Source organism: Choloepus didactylus, chromosome 5, assembly GCF_015220235.1.
Source record: "Choloepus didactylus isolate mChoDid1 chromosome 5, mChoDid1.pri, whole genome shotgun sequence".
NCBI classification, from domain to species: Eukaryota; Metazoa; Chordata; class Mammalia; order Pilosa; family Megalonychidae; genus Choloepus; species Choloepus didactylus.
The window spans coordinates 167293686-167316145 of record NC_051311.1 but is presented as its reverse complement, the minus strand read 5'-3'; positions in this window follow the sequence as shown (position 1 = coordinate 167316145).

The window sequence follows — 22460 nt, the reverse complement described above, 5'->3', positions numbered from 1 at the left end:
AAAGATTTTAATAGACAAAAAGTGAAGGGTTCCCACACAAGTAAATGCTCAGGAAGTTTGCCACTAGCACACCAGCCCTACAAGAAAGGCCAAAGTAAGTTTTTCAAGTTGAAAAAGATGTACTGTAGACAACTGATTCAACTTACATGGAGAAATAAATAAATATCTCTGGTAAAGGAAACATCATGGTAAAAATGATGCCATTGTTATTGTTTCTGAGGGGCTGTAACTCCATTTTTTACATACTACAGGATCTAAAATACAAACGCCTGAAAACTAATGATTAATCCATGCTTTTAGAATTATATAAAGAGGAAATTTGTTACAACTTCACAATGGTGGACAGATGAAGGGGTATAGTAATAGCGTATGTATATGACATTGAACCTAAGTTGATTATAAAATCAAATGAGATTGTTAACTGATATACAGTGTTAAATTTAAGTTCCATGCTAACCAGAAAGAAAACAGTGGAAAAATACGCAGAGAAGGAAATGAGAAATGTTCCTAGTGTTCACTATTTAAATAGCCAAGGATATGAACAGACATTTATCCAAAGAGAATGTATAGTATAGGTGGCTGATGAGCACTTTAAAAGGTGTTCAATATCATTGGCCATTACAGTGAAGCAAACCAAAGCAACATCGAGATTCCAAGTCACACCCACTAGGAACATAACAATTTAAAAAAAAAAACAAAACAGGAATTGTAGTAGGTGCTGGTGAGGATACAGAGAAATGGGACTGCTGGTACATTCTGGGTGAGACTGTGAGACTATGCAGCTGCCGTGTGAGAAAAGTTTCACAGTTCCCAAGGAAATTGTGTAACATCGTTTATAGTAGCCAGGGAGTGGAGGAAACCCAAAGGTCCACAGCATATGAATGCCTAAACAGCTGGTATATACATTCATTGGAATACTGTTCACTACACTTCACTAGAAAGGAGTAAAGTTATGATGCATTCTGACACAAGGATGAACCTTGAAGACACAGTGGGACAGACAGTGTATGATTCCACTTATATGAAACAGCTATAGTGTACAAATTCATAGAGGCAGAAAGTAGAGTACAGGTTCTCGGTGATGGAGAAGGGAGAGTGGGTAAATAATTCATGGGTGCAGAGTTTTGAAGTGAGAGGAAATGTTGGCCGATGTATGGTGTTGTGGGAAGTGTGGCATTTTGTGTGTGACTAATCCCACTAAATTGCATGTTTTGGAGTGGTTAAGATATGAAAGTTGATCTTGCCTACATTTCTCAAAAAAAGACTGAGAGAGACAGAGAGAGGGAGAGTAAAGAGACAACAATAAAGGCAATACATGATTCCAGATTAGATTTAATACTGCTGGAGAAAATGCCCAAAAAACATTAATGGGACATGGGAACAGACTGCCCAACCTACCATCCAACCAGATATCAAGAACCACCAACTTTTAAAGTCTTTCCACATTTTCAGGATCATTCCTTCTTTCTATATATGTATCCACCTTCCTATCATGTATCTTTCTATGGTCCTCTCAACATTTGAGAAGTCATATACATCATGCTCCTTTTACATGTAATATTTCCATGTATATTTATTAACAAGAATACTCACTTATGCATCCATCTTCATGCATTTGCATGGTACATCTGTTATAATTGATGAAGGCACAGTTTATAATTGTATTAACTATAGCCTATGATTTAATTTAGGACCCAGTGTTTGTGTTGTGCAGTTCTATGGATTCATTCTCATTCTATACCATATAGAGAACCCCAAACTCACCCTTTTAAGCACATTCAAATATACAGTTAAGTGCTAGTAACTACACTCAGTGATGTGCTACCATCACAGCACTCTACCAAATCATTTCCATCATCCCAAATAAAAACTCAACATTTTAAGCATTTACAACCCATTCCCTACACCCACCCCATCCCTTTGTAACTGATATCCTATATTCTGACTCTATGAGTTTGTTATCCTAAATACTTCATCCATCGCATAACACATCAGTGAGATCACATAATATGTGTCTTTTTGTGCCTGGTTTATTTCACGCGATATCATGTCTTCAAAGTTCATCCATGTTTTCTTATGTATAAGAACATCATTCTTTTTTATGACTGAATAATATTCCATTGTCTCTATATACCACATTTTGTTTACCCATTCATTGGTTGATAGACCATTGGGGGTGCTTCCATATTTTAGAAACTGTGAATAATGCCACTAAGTACATTGGTGTTAAAAGATCTGTTTGAGTCTCTGCTTTTATGTGTTTTAGGGATGCAGGTAGAATTGGGATTTGGGGTCATGGGATAATTCTATATTCCACTTTCTGAGGAACTGCCAACCTGTCTTTCAAAGTGTTCGCACCATTTTACATTCCAGATAGCAGTGAGTATTCCTATTTCTCCACATCCTCTGCCACAACTGTAATTCCCCATTTTAAAAATAGTAGCCTTTCTAATGGATGTGAAGTAGTAATAGTGATATTGATTTGCATACCCATAAGGACTAGTGATGTGGAGCATTTCTCCTTCAATCTGCCCTTTTCTGTCCTTTTTAATACAGGCTGACAGCTCTTCTGTTTTTATAGATCTTGCAAAAAAACTTGTTGGTCTGTATGTTGTACACAGGTTTCCAAACCATCAGACATTAGGGCTTTCCATAGTTCCTTCCTGGATAATTTCACCTCCAATCTCAACTTGCACAGAAATAGCTGACTGGTTCTGTGTTCAGTGAAACCTTCACATGGAACACTTTCTCTGTGGACCCACTTTCCAGAAATTCACAATTTTCCAAACCATCAGCTTCTGGCTTCACTGTTCCCAGAACTTCACTTCTCAACTTATGCCTTTACTCTCGCATTTTACTATATAAGCTGCAAGTGGAAACAAGGCTGTACTTCCCACATTTAGCTTAGAAATCTCCTAAACTAAATATCCAAGCTCACCACTTTAACTTTCTGCCTTCCATGACATCAGAACTCAATCTTGCCAAGTTCTCCACCACTTTAAAGAAAGGACTGCCTTTCTTCCATATTCTAAGAGCACAGTCCAATTTTTTTCAAGGGAATCATCAAAAGTACATTTAGCATCCGTATTTCTACAGTCTCTTCAGAACAATCAAGGTTGTCCTAAAAAGCATCTCAAACTTCTTTCAGCCTCTACCAATTACCCAATTCCAAACCTGTATCCACATTTTTGGTATTTGCAATAGCAGCAATCCACTCTCCTGGTACCAAAATCTGTTTTAGTTCTGTAGGCTGCTCCAGCAAATACCAGGAAATGGGTTGGCCTAAGCAATGGTAATATATTCCCTCAGAGTCAGAATCCAGGAAAATGTCCATATCAAGGTATCATCAAGGTGATCCTTTTTCCTAAAGATCACCTGCTGGTGATCCTTGGCTCCACTGCCACATGCCAAGGCAAATGTAAGCATCTGGTGATCTCCCTCTTTCAGGTTTCATTGCTTTCAGCTACTTGTACTATGTTTTGTCTCTGTGTTACTTGTATTTATAAAGGCTTCCAGTAATAGGATTACTGACAAGGTGGGTCACATTTTAAGGGAAGAAGCCTTATCAAAAGTCCTACTTACAATAGGTTCACACTCATAGGAATGGCTTAATTTAAATACATATTTTTCTAGAGCATACAACTTGAAAGCACCATAATATTAGTGTCTATAAAAAATTATTATAGTTTGAATATTTGCTTTAAAGTATTTATCCTTACATTTAAAATGTTAAGACTATTGTAAATCATGGCTTCATTTAAGACAGCACTCTGTTCATCTTGTCACATAGCGATAGAATCCATTCCTCTTAAAAACCTGTTTGGGGGGGTGGGGCAATATGGCAGCATAGAGAGGTGTGTAATTTAGTTAGTCCTTTAGAGCAACTAGTAAATAGCCAGGAACAACTGCTGGGGGACAACTGTGACTGTCCACACAACATACACAAGCCTGGAATGGGTGGAATGGCTGAGATTGCAGCATAAAATCTACAGGTAAAAGCTGTAGAACCAGCATCCCTTTCACCTCGGGCAGGCTGAGCTGCAAAACTTCACTGTGGGAGAAAGAAGCAGTCCCTCAGAATTAGTGAATATAGCTCAACCAAGCTCCAATTGGGGTTTTAGTTAACAAACGTGGACTGCTGAACACAAGCTACAAACACAGACAAACTGCTAACAAGCAGCAAAGTATCCTGAGGTTGCTCCACTGATGGAAAAAAAAATACAAAGGCTTTTGGAGATGGCTGAGCTTAGAATACTGGAAGATGGCTGTGTCCCAAGAAAAGGACCACAGAGGACTGGGTACTTTCTCTGGCTGACAGGTGAAACTGGGATGCCGGGGACTGGCTCTGAAAAAGGGCTTTCTCTCCTTTTTTTCTCTCTGAATCTGAGCGACAGTGGAGAAAGTCTCAGGCATTTTCAGTTCTCAGGGCACTGACCCAGGCAGGGGAGAAGTAAATAGAGCCAGAGAGTCAAAGGAGGAATTCAAGTGCAGAAGATAACTCTCTAGGGGGTATATCTTCCCTGAGAGGAAGGGGGTGGGGCCCAGATCAAGTGGCTGCCCTCCCTTCAGAACTCAGACCCCAGGGTCTGGGGGAAAACAAACCATAAACAACTTAGGCTGAGAATTAAAGGGAACACACCTCTTTACACCAGTGGGGAGTGACAGGTTGACAGACGCCACCTGCTGGGTAGGTTAGGAAAAGCACAGCATCTGGAGGCCTCATGGGAAAGTCTGTCAATCTTCTAGGACACACCCTCAAGGAAACCTGATACTGAATATAGCTCCCTCCTGAGACCTGAGCCCATTCTGGTCTGGGAAAATGTGATTGGGGTAATCAAGAAAACCAGATGCCTAGAAAACAGAAAACTAAAAATCACACTAGGAAAAATGAAGATATGGCCCAGTAAGTTTGTAAGGAACAAGCTTACACTTCAAATGAGATACAGGAATTGAAACAACTATTAAAGATCTTCAAATAAATATAAGTCAATTCAAAAACCAATTCAAGGAGTTGAGGGAAGATATGGCAAAAGAGACAAAGAATATAAAGAAAACATTGGGCAAACATAAGGAAGAACTCAAAAGTTTGAAAAAACAACTGGCAGAACCTATGGAAATGAAAGGCAGAACACAAGGGATGAAAAACACAATGGAGACATACAACAGCAGATTTCAAGAGGCAGTAACATTTAGGAACTGTAGAACAAGACACCTGAAATCCTACACACAACAGAACAGATAAGGAAAGGAATGGAAAAATATGAGCAACATCTCAGGGAACTGAATGACAACATGAAGCATGAATGTACATGTCATGCATGGCCCAGAAGAGAAGGGAAAGGGGGCAAAAGCAATAATGGAGGAAATAATCAATGAAAATTTCCCAACTTTTATGTAAAACATAAAATCACAGATCCAATAATGCAGCCTACCCCAAACAGAACAGATCCAAATAGACCTATGCCAAGACACTTAATGAGATTATCAAATGTCAAAGACAGAGAGAATCCTGAAAGCAGCAAGAAAAAAAGTGATCCATCACATAAAAGGGAAGCTTGATAAGATTATGTGTGCATTTCTCAGTAGAAACCATGGAGGCAAGAGGCAGTGGTGGGATATATTTAAGATACTGAAAGAGAAAAACTGTCAGCCAAGAATTTTATGTCTGGCAAAACTGCCCTTCAAATATGAGGGAGAGTTTAAAATATTCTCTGATGAACAGACAATGAGAAATTTGTGAACAAGATACCTGCTCTACAGGAAATACTAAAGAAGCACAACAGACAGACAGGAAAAGTCAGGAATGAGAGGTCTGGAGCACAATTTTGGTTGATGGTACCACAATAACGTAAGTACATGAATCAAAGATGACTGTGAGTATGCTCGAAAGAGGAAGGTTAGAGGCATGTGGGACATCAGAAGGAAAGAGGGAAGGTAAAGACTGGGACTGTATAACTTAATGAAACCTAAGAGTGATCAACAATTATGATAAAATGTACACATTTTTACATGAGGGAGAACAAATGAAAGTCAACCTTGCAAGGTATTAAAAATGGGATGGTATCAGGGAAAAATACAGTCAATGCAAGCTAACTAGAGTCTATAGTTAACAGAAACACAATATTGTGCTTCCTTTAATGTAACAAAGGCAATATGCCGAAGCTAAATGTCTATAAGTGGGATAGAAGAGAGGAGTATGGGATTCTTGGCATTCGTGATGTCTGACTTTTTAACTGTATTTTTTTTTTAATCTTCATTTTATTGAGATATATTCATATACCACGCAGTCATACAAAACAAATCGTACTTTCGATTGTTCACAGTATCATTACATAGTTGTACATTCATCACCCAAATCAATCCCTGACACCTTCATTAGCACACACACAAGAATAACAAGAATAATAATTAGAGTGAAAAAGAGCAATTGAAGTAAAAAAGAACACTGGGTACCTTTGTCTGTTTGTTTCCTTCCCCTATTTTTCTACTCATCCATCCATAAACTAGACGAAATGGAGTGTGGTCCTTATGGCTTTCCCAATCCCCTTGTCGCCCCTCATAAGCTACATTTTTATACAACTGTCTTCGAGATTCATGGGTTCTGGGTTGTAGTTTGATAGTTTCAGGTATCCACCACCAGCTACCCCAATTCTTTAGAACCTAAAAAGGGTTGTCTAAAGTGTGCGTAAGAGTGCCCACCAGAGTGACCTCTCGGCTCCTTTTGGATTCTCTCTGCCACTGAAGCTTATTTCATTTCCTTTCACATCCCCCTTTTGGTCAAGAAGATGTTCTCTGTCCCATGATGCCAGGTCTACATTCCTCCCCGGGAGTCATATTCCATGTTGCCAGGGAGATTCACTCCCCTGGGTGTCTGATGTATTTTCTTTTAATTTTATCTTTTCTTTTGTTGCTTTTTAGCTGTCATTTTTTCTCTTTCTTTTTCTTTGGCTTTTGTCTTTCTACTTTTTTTGACTCTTTTTCTTTGTGGAAGAAATGGAAATGTCCTTATATAGATAGTGGTGGTGGTGAATGCATAATTATGTTATGATAAAGGGAATCATCAATTGTTTACTTAGGATGCACTGTATGGTGCGTGAACAAAACCATCTTAAAAAATGGGTTTATGGATGAATCTTGAGGACATGTTGAATGAAAGAAGTCATACACAAAAGGAAAAATACTGTATGATCTCGCATGAACTAATTATAATATGTAAACTCATAGACATGAAATATAGGTTACCAGGATATAGAATGAGGCTTACAAATGGGGAGTGGTTTCTTAATATGTGCAGAATGTTTAACTAGGTTGAACTTAAGCATTTAGAAATGGACAGAGGTAATGTTAGAATGTTATTGTGAGAATATATAACAGTGCTGAATGGTGTGTGAATGTGGTGGAAGTAGGATGTATGGAGAGATACCAGACAGAAAGTTGGAGGTTAAAAGATGGGAATGTATAACAGTGAATCTTGTTGTGGACAATGCTTGTGATTAACTATACAAATAACAGAAGAAATTTCTTTCATGAACTAGAACCAATGCATGACACTATAACTAGAATAATACAAGGGTATATGGGGGAAAATGTACCTATTGCAAACTATGTACTATAGTTAGTAATATTTTAATATTCTTTCACCAACAGCAACAAATGTACTATATCAATACTAAGAGTCAATAATGGAGGGGTGTGATTAGGGTTATGGGAGGATTTGAGTTTTCTGTTTTATCTTTTCTTTTCTGGAGTAATGAAAATGTTCTAAAATTGAAAAAAAATTTATTGTGGCAATGAATGCACAACTATATAATGGTACAGTGAACAACTGTTTGTACACTTTGGATGACTGTATGGTATATGAATAATCTCAATATAATTGAATTAAAAAACAAAACCCTCGACATTTGGAAGGATTCAAAATGAGCTATAAATATCCGTTCTTTATCATTTTTTTGCTCATGAAGGTTTAGTATGCTGCCATAATTTCATGTAATTACTTTTCCATAACGTTAGTAAAATTTTCTATTGTTGTGTTATTGGTAAAATGAATATACCACTCCACACTCTCATCTACTTCTCTGCTATGTCTTAGGTATATGATGAAAGAGCTACACCAGATTATTCCTCAAAAATGGACAATGAACATGTATTATGATGGATGGACTATCAGAGGTAGGAAGTTTCAATGTGATCCACAAGGCTTTCACAATCACACTGTCACCCTTTGTAAGCCACATTGTTATACAACTGTCTTCAAGAGTCAAGGCAACTGGATTGCAGTTTGATAGTTTCAGGTATTAACTTCTAGCTATTCTAATACATTAAAACCTAAAAAGGGTTATCTATATAGTGTGTACGAGTGCCCACCAGAGTGACCTCTCAACTCCATTTGGAATGTCTCAGCAACTGAAACTCCATTTTCTTTCATTCTGCTTCCCTCTTTGGGTCAAGATGTTCTCAATCTCATGATGTTGGGGCCAGATCCATCCTCAGGAGTCATGTCCTGTATTGCCAGGGAGATTTACACTCCTGGGAGTCAGGTTCCACACAGCAGGGAGGGCAATGAGTTTGCCCGCAGAGTTGGGTTACCTAGAGAGAGCAAGCCACACCTGAGCAACAAAGAGGTACTCAGCAGCAGACATGCACAATTATAAGCAGGTTTAGCCTCTCCTTTGCAGTAACGGGTGTCATAAGGGCAAGCTCCAAGATAGAGGCTACCAGTCCTCAGTGTTTGCGAGAACATCAGCAACAATCCAGGCGAGGAAGTCCACCACATCTGCATTTTCCCCCAGTGCCTTAGGGGGGCCCTGCATATATATATTTTTTTTCTGCCCAAATTACTTTAGGATGTGTTGCTATTTAACAGTAAACTATACAAACCTACCAGGTAACACTTCTTAATCTAAGTTCCATGTAATTATGGTATTTGAACAAACTGTAGGAGTTAAATTGTTTAGGAAATATAGATCCTGCACCAAATAAATATCTCTTCCCTTGATCTCACATGGAAGTTGAAGTTTTAAAACACAGTATCATCCTTTACCCTTGGGACCCAACTGCCCTAGTCCTAATCACATCTGCTTCATTCATATCTCTAATTGAAGTCTGGACTCTTTTTCAGCTTTTTTAACAGTTGCTGTATGTGCTAACACTGACATTCATATCTGCCGAACACTAGCTCTGAGTTTCAGGTATCATACGGATACCCAAAGTTCCAGGGATCGAACAGGTTATACACAAAGGGATCAGAATCTCAGAATCTGGAGACAGCCATTACAATTCAGGAATAGAAGTGAGTGCTGTAAGAGATTACAATCTAGGGACCATTACAATAAGCGTTCCCTTGATAAGCTGTGCTGTTTCAATGCTGAGTTTACACACTGTAGTCAGACGATATTGGTGAGGCATTATAGTGTTTGCCTTTGTTTCAGGTGTAGTTCACTCAAAATGCTGTCTACAGGATCCATTCACCTCATTGCGTGTCTCACAGCTTCACTCCTCATAGTTGCTTAATGTTCCACTGTATGCACACACCACACTTCACCATTCTGTTCCTCAGTCGATGTACCGTTAGGCCACCTCCCACCCACTGCAAATCATGCATACTGCCTCCATAAACACCAGTGTGCAAGTGCCATTCACATCCATGCTCTCAGATCCTGCAAGTATGTGCTCCCTAATGGGGTTGCAGAACCTTATGGCACCCAAATACTTAGCTTCTTGTGGAGACACTACACTGTCCTCCAGAAAGGCTACACCATTCTGCTTCCTAACCAACAGTAAATATGCACATACTCTCAACATGTTTTCTCCAGCACTTTATTCCCTATTTATATTTTTCCTACAATTTCAGAGTCATTTTCACATACCATAAAATTATCCACAGTGTACAATCAGTTGTTCATGTATCACCATATACTTGTGCATTTATCAGCACAGTCAGCACTTGAACATATTGATTACTATCAAAAAATTTTTTTCTAACAAATAATAAGGGTAATAAAAAGAAAAATATCATACAATACAATAGATTAGTAGGTCAGACAACACTACCACTACCAAAAATCCCATATTCCTCCCTTATAGCCCCCTCTCATACACATTTATCTCATACACATTTATCTTTGGTATATTGCCTTTGTTACATTTAATGGAAGCATATTACAATATTACTGTTGACCACAGAATCCAGCTTGCTTTGATCATATTTTTTCCCGAATACCATCCTGTTTTAAATACGCTGCATGACTGACATTCATTTGTTCTCCCACATGCAAGAACATTTTTATATTGTACATTTAGTCACAATCACAATCACTCCAGTTTCTGTTAAGTAAAACAGTCCCAGTTTTTATCTTCTATCTTTACCTCAGGTGTCATACATGCCCTTAAACCACCTCTTTCAGCTTTACTCGGACATTTTTGTTCAATGTACTTACCATATTGGGCTACCATCAAGCAGTATTGTTATCTATTTCTGGATCTATATAGCCAATCTTGCTGAACATTCTGTAGTCCTTCAACATCAAATGCCTGATCTCTACCCTCTTTCAATCTCCTGATAGCCTGTGTTACCAGTTTTTAACTCTCAAAATTTGTTTATTAATGTTAGTTCATATTAGTGAGACCATACAGTATTTGTCCTTTTGTTCCTGGCTAACTTCGCTCAACATAATGTCCTCAAGGTTCATCCAAGTTATTATACGTTCAGTGTCTTTGTTGTGTCTTACAGGTGCATAATATTCCATCATGTGTATGTACCAGTTTACCCACCATTACAGTAAGCATTCCATTAGTCTATATTTTTCTACTTGTGCTAGTACTACAGTTTCTAAAATTTTAAAATGCAATTTTATTGAGATATAGTCACATGATACAATCATCCAAAGTGTATAATCAATTGTCCACAGTATCATCATGTAGTTGTACATTCATTACAATTTTTGAACATTTTGATAACTCCAAACAAATAAAAAAATAAGAAAAATAAAAGTAAGAAACACCCAAAATATCTCATACCTTTCCTCGCCCACTATTATTCTTACTTTTTTTTACCCATTTTTCTATTCTTTTGTCCATATACTGGATAAAGGGAGTGTGAACCACAAGGTTTTCACAATCACACAGCACACTGTGTAAGCTATATAATAATATGACCATATTTTAGAATCAAGGATACTTGGTTGCAGTTCAAGTTTCAGGTATTTCCTTCTAGCTATTCTAATACACTACAAACTAAAAAGAGTTATCTATATAATGCATAAGAATAACCTCCAGAATGACTTCTTGGCTCCATTTGAAATCTCTGAGCCACTAAAACTTTGTTTCATTTCTCTTCCCCCTTTTGGTCCTTAAGGACCAATCCTAGGAGTCCAGGTCCAGGCTCATCCCTGGGAGTCATGTCCTACATTGCCAGGGAAATTAACATCCCTGGGAGTCATGTCCCACAGAGGGGAAGATGGCTGTGAGTTTACCTGCAGAGTTCATCTAGAGAGAGGAGCAGAAAAAGAGGTTCTCATGAGAGATATTGGGCTGCAATTTTTCTTGAGATGCCTTCAGTCTTTGATATTAGAATAATGCTGGCCTCATAGTATGAGTAAGGAAAAGTTACCTATTCCTCAAATTTGGAAGGTTTTGAGAGAAAAAGGTATTAGTTTTCCTGATTATATTTAGTGAAATTCAGCAGTGAAGCCATATTTGCAGGATTTCTCTTTGAAAACAGGATTTTTAAGTTAGGAAACCGTGAGTTTTCAGAACAATCATATTAAATGCAGAATTCCCATATATTGCCCTATTATTAACACTTTGCTACTACTGATGTTAGCACATTTTTATAACTGTACTATTAACTATTGTCCATGGTTTAATTTTGGGTTCACTGTTTTATGTGGTGCAGTTCGTTGGACTTCAAAAATATTTTTATTCTGTTAACATATATACTATCTAATATTTACCTCTTTTAATCACATTCATGTGTAAATTTCAGTACTGTTAACTGCATTCAAAATGTGTTACTATCACCAGCATCCATTATGAAAACATTCCCATCATTCCAAATAGGAACCCTGTAAATTTTAAGCCTTATCTCCCCATCCCCTCTCTTTAACCCTTCCCCATGGTAAACTATAATCTAGATTGTGACTCCATGAATTCGCTTATTCTAATGGTTTCACAACAGGGAGACAAAATATTTTCCTCTTTTCTCTGGTTTATTTCACTCAACATACCTTGAAGATTCATTCATGTGATCACACATAACAGGATTGACATCTTAACATTTAGTCTTCCAACCCATGAAAATGCAATGTCCTTCCACTTCTTTTGGTCTTGGATTTCTTTTAGCAATGCTTTGTAGTTTACTGTGTGCAAATCCTTTACACGCTTGGTTTTATTTATTCCTAGATACTGGTTCTTTTTGCTGCTATTGTAAATGGAATTTTCTTCTTGATTTCATTGTCCAATTCTTTATTTCTTGTACATAAAAACATACTGATTTTTGGGTGTTGCTTTTGTACCCCAAAGCTTTGCTGTATCCATATATTACCTTTAGGAACTTGATTACAGAGGTTTTTGGAACGTCAGTATATAGAATCACATAAAATGCAAATAAGGAAAGTCTTATTTCTTCTGTTCCAATTTGGATGACTTTTATTTCTTTTCCATGCCAAATTGCTTTGGCAAGACCTTCAAGTCCAATGTTGGATAAATAGTAGTGAACCTGGGCATCCTTGTCTTCTTCCTGATCTTAGAAGGAAAACTTTCAGTCTTTCACCATTAAGTAGGATGTTAGCTCTGGACTTTTCAAAAATGCCCTTTATCATCTTGAAAAACTTTCCTTCTTACAAGTGTTCTAAGTGATTTTATCATGAAGTGGTGCTGCCTTATGTCCAATGCCTTTTCTGCATCAATTGGGAGTACCATGTGGTTTTTTTTGTTGTTTTTTTTAACCCCTTCATGAGGTTAATGTGGTATATTACATTGATTCTCTTATATTGAAACAACCTTGCCTACGAGGGATAAATCCCATGTGACTATGGTATATAATTATTTTAATATCCTATTGGACTCAGTTTGCATGTATTTTGTTGATGATTTTTGCATCTATAGTTATAAGAGATATTGGTCTGTAGTTCTCCTGTCTTTTGGTGTCTTTACCTGGCTTTGCTTTGATGGTGATGTTTGCTGACTTGTAGAATGAATTAGGGAGTATTCCTTCCTGTTCAATATTTTTAGAAGACTCTAAGCAGAAAAGAAGGTGTCTTCTTGGATTGTTAGATAGAATTCCCCTGTGATGCTCTTTCCCCGGTTATGAGTCCTGGGCTTTCTTTGTTGGGATGTCACTGATTACTGATCCAGTCTTTTTACTACTAATTGATTTGTTGAGATCCTCTATTTATCCTTGGTTCAGTATGGGTAGTTTGTGTATTTATCAAAATTGTCCTTTTTATCTAGGTTATATTATTTATTGGCATATAGTTCTTCCTAACATTCCTATTACAGTGTTTCTTATTTCAGTGGGGTTAGTAGTAAAGTCCCAGTTTTTATTTGACATTCGCTACATGTATTCTCTTTTTATCTTTATCAGTTTAGTTAAAGCTTTGTCCTTTGTATTCATCTTTTCAAACAACCTTTCGGTTTGTCGACTCTCTGTATTGTTTTGTTCCCTATTTCATTTATCTATGTTTATTATTATTTCCTTCCTTCTGCTACTTTTGTGTTTAGTTTACACTTCTATTTCTAGTTCTTTCACTTTCAAAGTTAGTCTCTGATTTGAAGTCATTCTTCCATTTTATTGTAAGCACATACAGCTATAAATGTGCCATTCAGCATGGTCTTTGCTCCATGCAATAAGTTTTGGTATGTTCTATTTTCATTTTAAATAGACCAGAGATATTTCCTAATTTCTCTTTTTATTTCCTCTTTAACATACTGGTTGGTTAAAGTATGTTTTATGATGTCCACGTATTTGTGAGATTTCCCTTTCTCTGTTATTGATTTCTAGCTTCCTTCAGTTGTGGCCAGATAATATATATTTTGTGACTCAAGTATTATTTAATTTATGGAGATTTTTAAAATCTAACATATGGTCTATCCTAGAGAATGATCCATGTGTACTACAGAAGAATGTGTACTCTGTTGTGTGCAGTGTTCTATAAATATCTGTTAAGTTTAATTGGTTTAGAGTATCATTCTAGTTTTGTAATTCTTTATAATTTATCTATATGTGCTATACACTGTTGAAAGTAGTGTATTAAAGTCTCTGACCCAAACTGATCTACAGAAATAGAAAATCTAATCATCAAATTTACTTGGAAGGTAAGGGGCCTTTGATAGCCAAAAACATCTTGAAAAAGATGAAGAGGGAAAAGTCACGTTTTCCAACTTTAAAGGATATTATAAAGACACAGTAGTCAAAATAGCATGAAACTGGCATAAAGGTGGACATGTTGATAAATGGAATCAATTTGAGAGGGTAGAAATCGACCCTCACATCTACTGTCAATTGATTTTTAAAAAGGTTCCCAAGTACATTCAACTTAGAACAGTCTTTTCAATAAATGGTGCTGGGAGAATTAATGTCCAGATCCAAAGAAATGAAAGAGGACCCCTAACTCACTCTCTATACCAAAAATAACTCAGAATGGATCAAAGACTTAAATATAAGACCCACTACCATAAAATTTCTGGAAGAAAATATAGGGAAACATCGTCAAGACCTAGTGATAGGAGGTACTTTTTGGACCTTATACCCCAAAAACAAGAAACAAAGAATAGATAAATGGGACCTTCAAAAACTCTGCCAAAAGGGTGAAAAGTCAGCCAACTAAAGGTGAGAAAATATTTGGAAACCACATATCTGATAAGGGTTTGATACCAAGAAAATATAAAGAAATCCTGCAGCTTGACCATAAAAAGAAAATGCAATTTAAAAAAAAATGGACAAGAGTCATGAACACACATTTCTGCAAAGAAGAAAAGCAGATGACTAGGAGGCACAGGAAAATATGCTCAGCTTCACTACTTATTAGGGAAATGCAAGTCAAAACCACAATGAGATATCACCACATACCTATTAGAATGGTTGCTATTAAAGAAGCAAGCCACTAAAAGTGTTGGAAAGGATTGGAGAAATTGGAACACCTATTCATTCCTGGGGGGAATGCAAAATGGTACAGCCAGAGTGGAGGATGTTTTGTTGGTTCCTGAGGAAGCTAAATACAGAGTTGACTTATGACCCAGCAACCCCACTACTCAGGATTTGAAAGTAGGGACAAAGACAGACACTGACACACCAATGTTCATACTGGTATTATTCACAAATGCCAAAAGATGGAAAGAGCCCAGGTGTCTATGAACAGATCAGTGCTTTCAGAACTTGAAGATAAGAAAATGAAATTCATTCAGTGTGAGGAACAGAAAGAAAAAAAAATAAAGAAAAATGAATAGAGCCTGAGAGACCAGTGGGAAACCGGCAAGCATGCCAGTATACACATTGTGTGAGTCCCAAAAGGAGAAGGGGCAAAACATATATTCAAAAAAATAATGGCTGAAAACATCCCAACTTTAACAAATTGCATCTATATATACAACCACTATGCTCAACAAACTCCTAACAGGATAAATTCAAATAAACCTACAACAAGGCATATGATAAAGTGTCAAATGCCAAGGATAATGAAAAAATTCTGAAAGCTATAGCAGAGGCAACATGGCATGTATAAAGGAGCCTCAGTAAGACTAAGTGCTGTTTTCTCACAGAAACCATGGAGGTTTTGCTGAAAGCAAAGTATTCCCTACTAAAAATTCTATATCTAGCCAAACTATCTTTAAAAATGAGGGCAAGGGAAGATCCAAGATGGAAGATTAGAAGAGACAGAGCAAAATACTTCTCCATGAAAAACACCAGATAAAAGATAAAGTGCTCCAGAATACCAGTTCCAGGGTTGTACTGGATGGACAATGTCTGCTACATCCACAATTACTGTGCACTTGGTGAAATCAAGAGTCCGTGTTTGGGAACAAGTGAGCAAGACTGCTGGGGAAATGGCAGCCATGCTGTAGTGGCGAGAAAACTGGGGTTGGCATTTGGAGGTGGGTTAGTTTAAAAACACCAAAAGTGGCTGCAGATCCACTTTTGCCTAAGTATCTCCTCCTGAATGCCTCTTTGTTGCTCATATGTGGCCCTCTCTCTCTAGCTAACCAAACTTGGCAGATGAAATCACTGCCCTCCCCTCTATGTGGGATGTGACACCCAGGGGTGTGAATCCCCCCTGGCAATGTGGAATATGACTCCCGGGGAGGAATCTGGATCCGGCATTGTGGGATGGAGAACATCTTGACCAAAAGGGGGATTTGAAAGGAAATGAAATAAGCCTCAGTGGCTGAGAGATTCCAAAAGGAGCCAAGAGATCACTCTGGTGGGCAGTCTTATGCACCATACAGACAACCCTTTTTAGGTTCTAATGACTTGGAACAGCAAACAGTAAATACCTGAAACTATCAAACTACAACCCAGAACCCTTGAATCTTGAAGATGATTGTATAACAATGCAGCTTATGAGGGGTGACAATCTGATTGGGAAAGCCATGTGCATCACACTCCCCTTTGTCCAATGTATGGATGGATGAGTAGAAAAATTGGGGCAAAAGAAAAAAAAAGTGGCTGTGGATCAGGCAGCGATAACTGAGTGGTCGAGCACGGTGGAGAGTGCCTTCCATGCCCCAGGCACCTACCTCAGTATCTGGTGTGGATGATAGCCTTTCGCACACCCAGAGCCAATTGTTCCAGAGCTAGGAACAGCTCACTGCAGCAGGGGAGGACTGTGGGAGTGAATAGTTACGATGCCCAGTATAGCCATCTTTTCAGTGGGCTGGGAACGCTGCTGCGCGACGCCATGGCTGAGAGCTTCCCCCGAGGATTCTGCTCGCCTGTGACATTGTGCAGTCTTCCTTCATGGAGGCCCACAGAGTGCACGGCTTGGAGGTGGGTTCCCACACGGAAGTCCCAAGGGCCCTACACCAATACCAGGGACTTGTGGGCCTGCAGCAGAGAGAGACTGTGGGGAATCTGAGCTGAAGGGTTGGAGTTGTGCAACAGCTTTAAGTCTCCAGGAACAGCAGGGGGATCAGAGTCCTAAAGCCATCTTCCCTGCCTAACTGCACAGGGCACACCCCCCACTTACAGGGCTGGCAGCTTCAACTGAACACGGACCCCCACACGATTGGACCCCCACAAGATTCAGACACCCACTCAGCGCATAGATGAAGTTTGGGAGAACTGGCTTGAGGGTAATAGGTGGCTCAGGGGCACCATCTGCTGGTAAGTCAGAGAACGTGCACTCCACCAAGATGGAACTCTGACAAATTATAGACAATTTTTCAAATAAGCCTGCATATACTAAAAGAATCCTATCAAGATAAGCAAATGGAAAGAGGCCAAAAACAACAGAAAATTTTAAAGCATATGAAAAAATCAAAAGATATGGATAAACTAAACCTAAACACCCAAATAAAAAATTCAGGAGACACAGTACTTGGCACAATTAAAGAAGCAATCACAAAAAACAAGATCATCACACAGGATACAAAGGACATGAAGAAGACCCTAGATGAGCATAAAGAAGAATTTGCAAGGTTAAATAAAAAAAATAGATGATCTTATGGAAATAAAAGAAACTGTTGATCACATTAAAAAGATTATGGATATACACAGTACTGGAGTAGAGGAAGCTGAGGAAAGAATAAGTGAACTGGAAGAGTGCATGCTTGAAAGTGAAAGTACAAAAGAAAGAATGAAGAAATAATAAAAAAATTCAAAATGGATCTAAGAGATATGATGGAGGAAATGAAGTGCACAAATATAAGGATCTTTGGTGTGCCGGGGGTGGGGGGAAGAGAAAGGTAAAGGCCTAGGAAGCGTATTCAAAGAAATTTTGGGGGAAAACTTCCCTGCCCTTCTACGCAACATAAATATGCAAGTCATAGACACCCAGTGAACTCCAAACAGAATAAATCCAAATAAACCCACTGTGCCAGTTTGAATGTATTATGTCCCCCAGAAAAAGCCATATTCTTTGCTGCAATCTTGTGGGGCAGACATAATAGTGAGGATTAAGTTGGAACGTTTGGATTAGGCTGTTTGCATGGAGATGCGCCCCACCCAACTGTAGATGATAACTGATGAGATATTTCCATGGAGGCGTGGCCCCACCCATTCAGGGTGGACCTTGATCAGTGGAGCCATATAAACGTGCTGACTCAAAGAGACTGAACTGAGTGCAACTGTGAGTGATGTTTTAAAGAGGCGCAAGCTTGCTAGAGAGGAATGTCCTGGGAGAAAGCCATTTTGAAACCAGAAGTCTGGAGCAGACGCCAGCCACGTGCCTTCCCAGCTAACAGAGGTTTTCCGGACGCTATTTGCCATCCTCCAGTGAAGGTACCTGATTACTGATGTGTTACCTTGGACACTTTATGGCCTTAAGACTGTAACTGTATAGCCAAATAAACTGCCTTTTTATAAAAGCCAATCCATCTCTGGTGTTTTGCATTCCGCAGCATTAGCAAACTAGAACACCCACTCCAAGACACATTCTGATCAGACTGTCAAATGCTGAAGAGAAGGAGGAAGTTCTGAAAGTAGCAAAAGACAAGCAATTTACCACATACAAGGGAAACAACATAAGACTAAGTAGTGACTGCTCAGCGGCCACCATGGAGGCGAGAAGGCTGTGGTATGACATATTTAAAATTCTGAAAGACAAACATTGCCAACCAAGAATTCTTTATCTAGCAAAGCTCTCCTTCAAATTTGAGGGAAAGCTTAAAATCTTCACAGACACACAAATGCTGAGAGAATTTGCTAAAAGAGACCTGTGCTATAAGACATACTACAGGGAGCTCTACCAGCACAGAAACCAAGAAAGGAGAGAGAAGTACAGAGGTTTCAGAACTAAAGAGATTTAGTAAGGGTACATTAAAGGAAATAAAGGGAGAAAGGGAAAAAATATATCTGGCAAACAAAAAACTGAAGGTTAGGATGGCTGATTCAAGAAATGCCTTCACAGTAATAACACTGAATGTGAATGGGTTAAACTCCCCAACTAAAAGATATAGATTGGCAGACTGGATTAAAAAATATAAGCCATCAATATGTTGCTTACAAAGAGACTCAGACCCAGAGAAACAAAGAAATTGAAAGTGAAAGGATGGAAAAAATATTCCATGCAAGCTACAGCCAAAGAAAGCAGGAGTAGCAATATTAACCTCAGATAAAATAGAATATAAATGCAAGAATGCTGTAAGAGACAAAGAAAGTCACTATATACTAATAAAAGGGACAATTCAACAGGGAGAGATAACAATCATAAATGTCTATGCACCCAATCAAGGTGCCCTAAAGTACATGAGAAAAACATTTTCAAAACTGAAGCAAACAATAAATGTTTCCACAATGATCATGGAAGACTTCAATGCATCACTCTCCCCTATAGACAGATCAACCAGACAGATGACCAATGAGGAAACTGAAAACCTAAACGATCTGAAAAATGAATTTGAATTAACAAACAAATATAGAACATTACATCCCAAATCACCAGGATACACATTCTTCTCTGCTCACAGAACTTTCTCCAGTATAGATCATATGCTGGGCCATAAAACAAGCCTCAAAAAATTAAAAAGATTGAAGTTATTCAAATCACATTCCTTGATCACAATGGAATACAGTTAGAAGTCAATAGCATTCAGAGATTTAGAACATTCACAAATATCTGGAGGTTAAACACCACACTCCTAAGCAATCCTTGGATTAAAGAAGAAATAGCAAGAGAAACTGCTAAATATATAGAGACGAATGAAAATGAGAACACAGTATATCAAAACCTATGGGATACAGCAAAGGTGGCATTGAAGGTGTAATTTATAGCTCTAAATGCATACATTAAAAAGGAAGAAAGAGCTAAAATCAAAGAACTAGTGGTACAATGGAAGAACCTAGAAAATGAACAGCAAACTAACTCTAAGACAAGTAGAAGAAATTTAACAAGGATCAAAGCAGAAATACATGACATAGAGAATAACAACAAAAAAATAGAATAAAACCAAAAGTTGGGTCTTTGAGATCAAAAAGATTGACAAGCCCCTAGCTGGACTGACAAAATCAAAAAGAAAGAAGACCCAAATGAACAAAATGAGTGAGAGAGGTGACATTACTGCAGATCCCAAAGAAATTTAAATTATAAGAGGATACTATGAACAACTTTATGCCAACACACTAGATAATGTAGAAGAAATGGACAATTTCCTGGAAACACTTGAACATGAGAGAGGAAATAGAAGACCTCAACCAACCAATCACAAGGAAAGTGGTACAACCAGTCATCAAAAAGCTTCCCAAAAATAAATGCCCAGGGCCAGGTGGCTTTACAGGGGAATTCTACCAGTTTCCAAAAAGAACTGACACCAATTTTACTTAAATTCTTTCAAAACATTGAAGAAAATAGAACACTACCTAACTCATTTTATGAGGCTAACATCACTATAATACCAAAACCAGGTAAAGATGCTGCAAGAAAGGAAAACTACAGGCCAATTTTCCTAATGAATACAGATGCAAAAATTCTCAACAAAATACTTGCAAATTGAATCCAAAGACACATTAAAAAATCTTACACCATGACCAAGTGGAATACATTCCAGGCATGCAAGGATAGTTTAACATAAGAAAATCAATGTAATACAACACATTAACAAAACAAAAGGGAAAAATCAAATGATCACCTCAAATGGCCAAAAAGATTTCGACAAAATCCAGCATCCTTTGTTGGTAAAAACATTTCAAAAGGTAAGAATTGAGGAATATCCTCAATATGATAAAGGGCATGTATGAAAAAACCACAGCCAGGATGGTACTCAATGACAAGAGACTGAAAGTGTTCCCTCTAAGATCAGGAATGAGACAAGGATGCCCGCTGTCACCACTGTTATTGTGCTAGAAGTGCTAGCCAGAGCAATCCAGCAAGACAAAGGAAAAAAGCACCCAAATTGGAAGGGAAGAAGTAAAACTCTCATTATTTGCAGATGATATGATCTGATATCTAGAAAACCCTGAGAAATCAATGACATAACTAATTGAACTATTAAACAAATTTAGCAAAGTAGCGGGGCACAAGATTAAAGCACATAAGTCAGTAATGTTCCTAAACACTAGAAATGATCTAACTGAAGAGACACTCAAGAAAAAGATTCCATTCTTAATAGCAACTGTGCTGGTTTGGAGGTATTATTTCCCCTAAATGCCATGTTTTTTAATGCAATATTGTGGGAGAGATGTATTAGTGCTGATTAGGTTGGAACCTACTGATTGAATGTTTCCATGGAAATGTGGCCCCGACCATGCTGGGTGTGCCTTAATTGAATCACTGGAGTCCTATAAAAGTGTTCACAGACAGAAGGAGGTGCTACAGCCAACACGGACACTTTGAAGAATGCACAGTAACTGAGAGAGGAGCTGGAACACAAACTGGGATCAGCAGACACCAGCCATGTGCCTTCCAAGCTAACAGACGTTTTCCGGATGCCACTGGCCTTCCTTCGGTGAAGATGTACTTGTTGATGCCATAGATTGGACACTTTCATGGCCTTAAGACTATAACTTTGAAACCAAATAAATCCCCTTTATAAAAGTCAATCCATGTCTGATATTTTGAATAACAGGCCACATTAGCAAACTGGAACAGAATTTTGTACTAGAGCAGTGGGGTGTGCTGAGTCTGCAAATACCAAATATGTTGGAAAGGCTTTTTAAATGGATAAGGGGACAATTATGGAAGAATTGTGTGGAGCTTGATAGAAAAGGCCTAAATTGCTTTGAAGAGAATGTTGGTAGAATACTTCTGATGAGGTCTTGAACAGAAATGCTGAATGTGTCTTTGTAAACTGGAAGAAAGGCAATCCTTGTTTAAAAGTGGCAGAGAATTTGGCAAAATTGTGTTGTGGCATCAGATGGAAGGAAGAATTTGAAAGTGACAACCTGGAATATTTAGCTGAGGAGATCTCCAGACTAGGTATGGAGGATGTACATTGGCTACTCTTTGCAGCTTATAGTAAAAGGTGACAGGACAGAGATAAGCTTAGAAATGAACTCTTGGGTTTGAAGACACCAGAAACTGATAGTTTGGAAAATTCTGGGCTTCCAAAAAGTGAGACCCCAGAGCCTACAGCGCCATGTGAGGATTTAACCAAACATGGAAGCTGGCCACCATTTCAGTACAAGCCAGGATTGGAGATGGAGCTATCCAGAAAGGATTTGTGGAAAGTCCTATTGTCTGATGGTTTTGACCCCTGTAAACTGCATGCCAAGCATACAGAATTTCTGCAAAATCTATATAAATGGATCCACTGCTGGTCTAGAGGAGATGAACAAGGAACAAATTGAAGGAAAAATTTCTTCAAAGAGA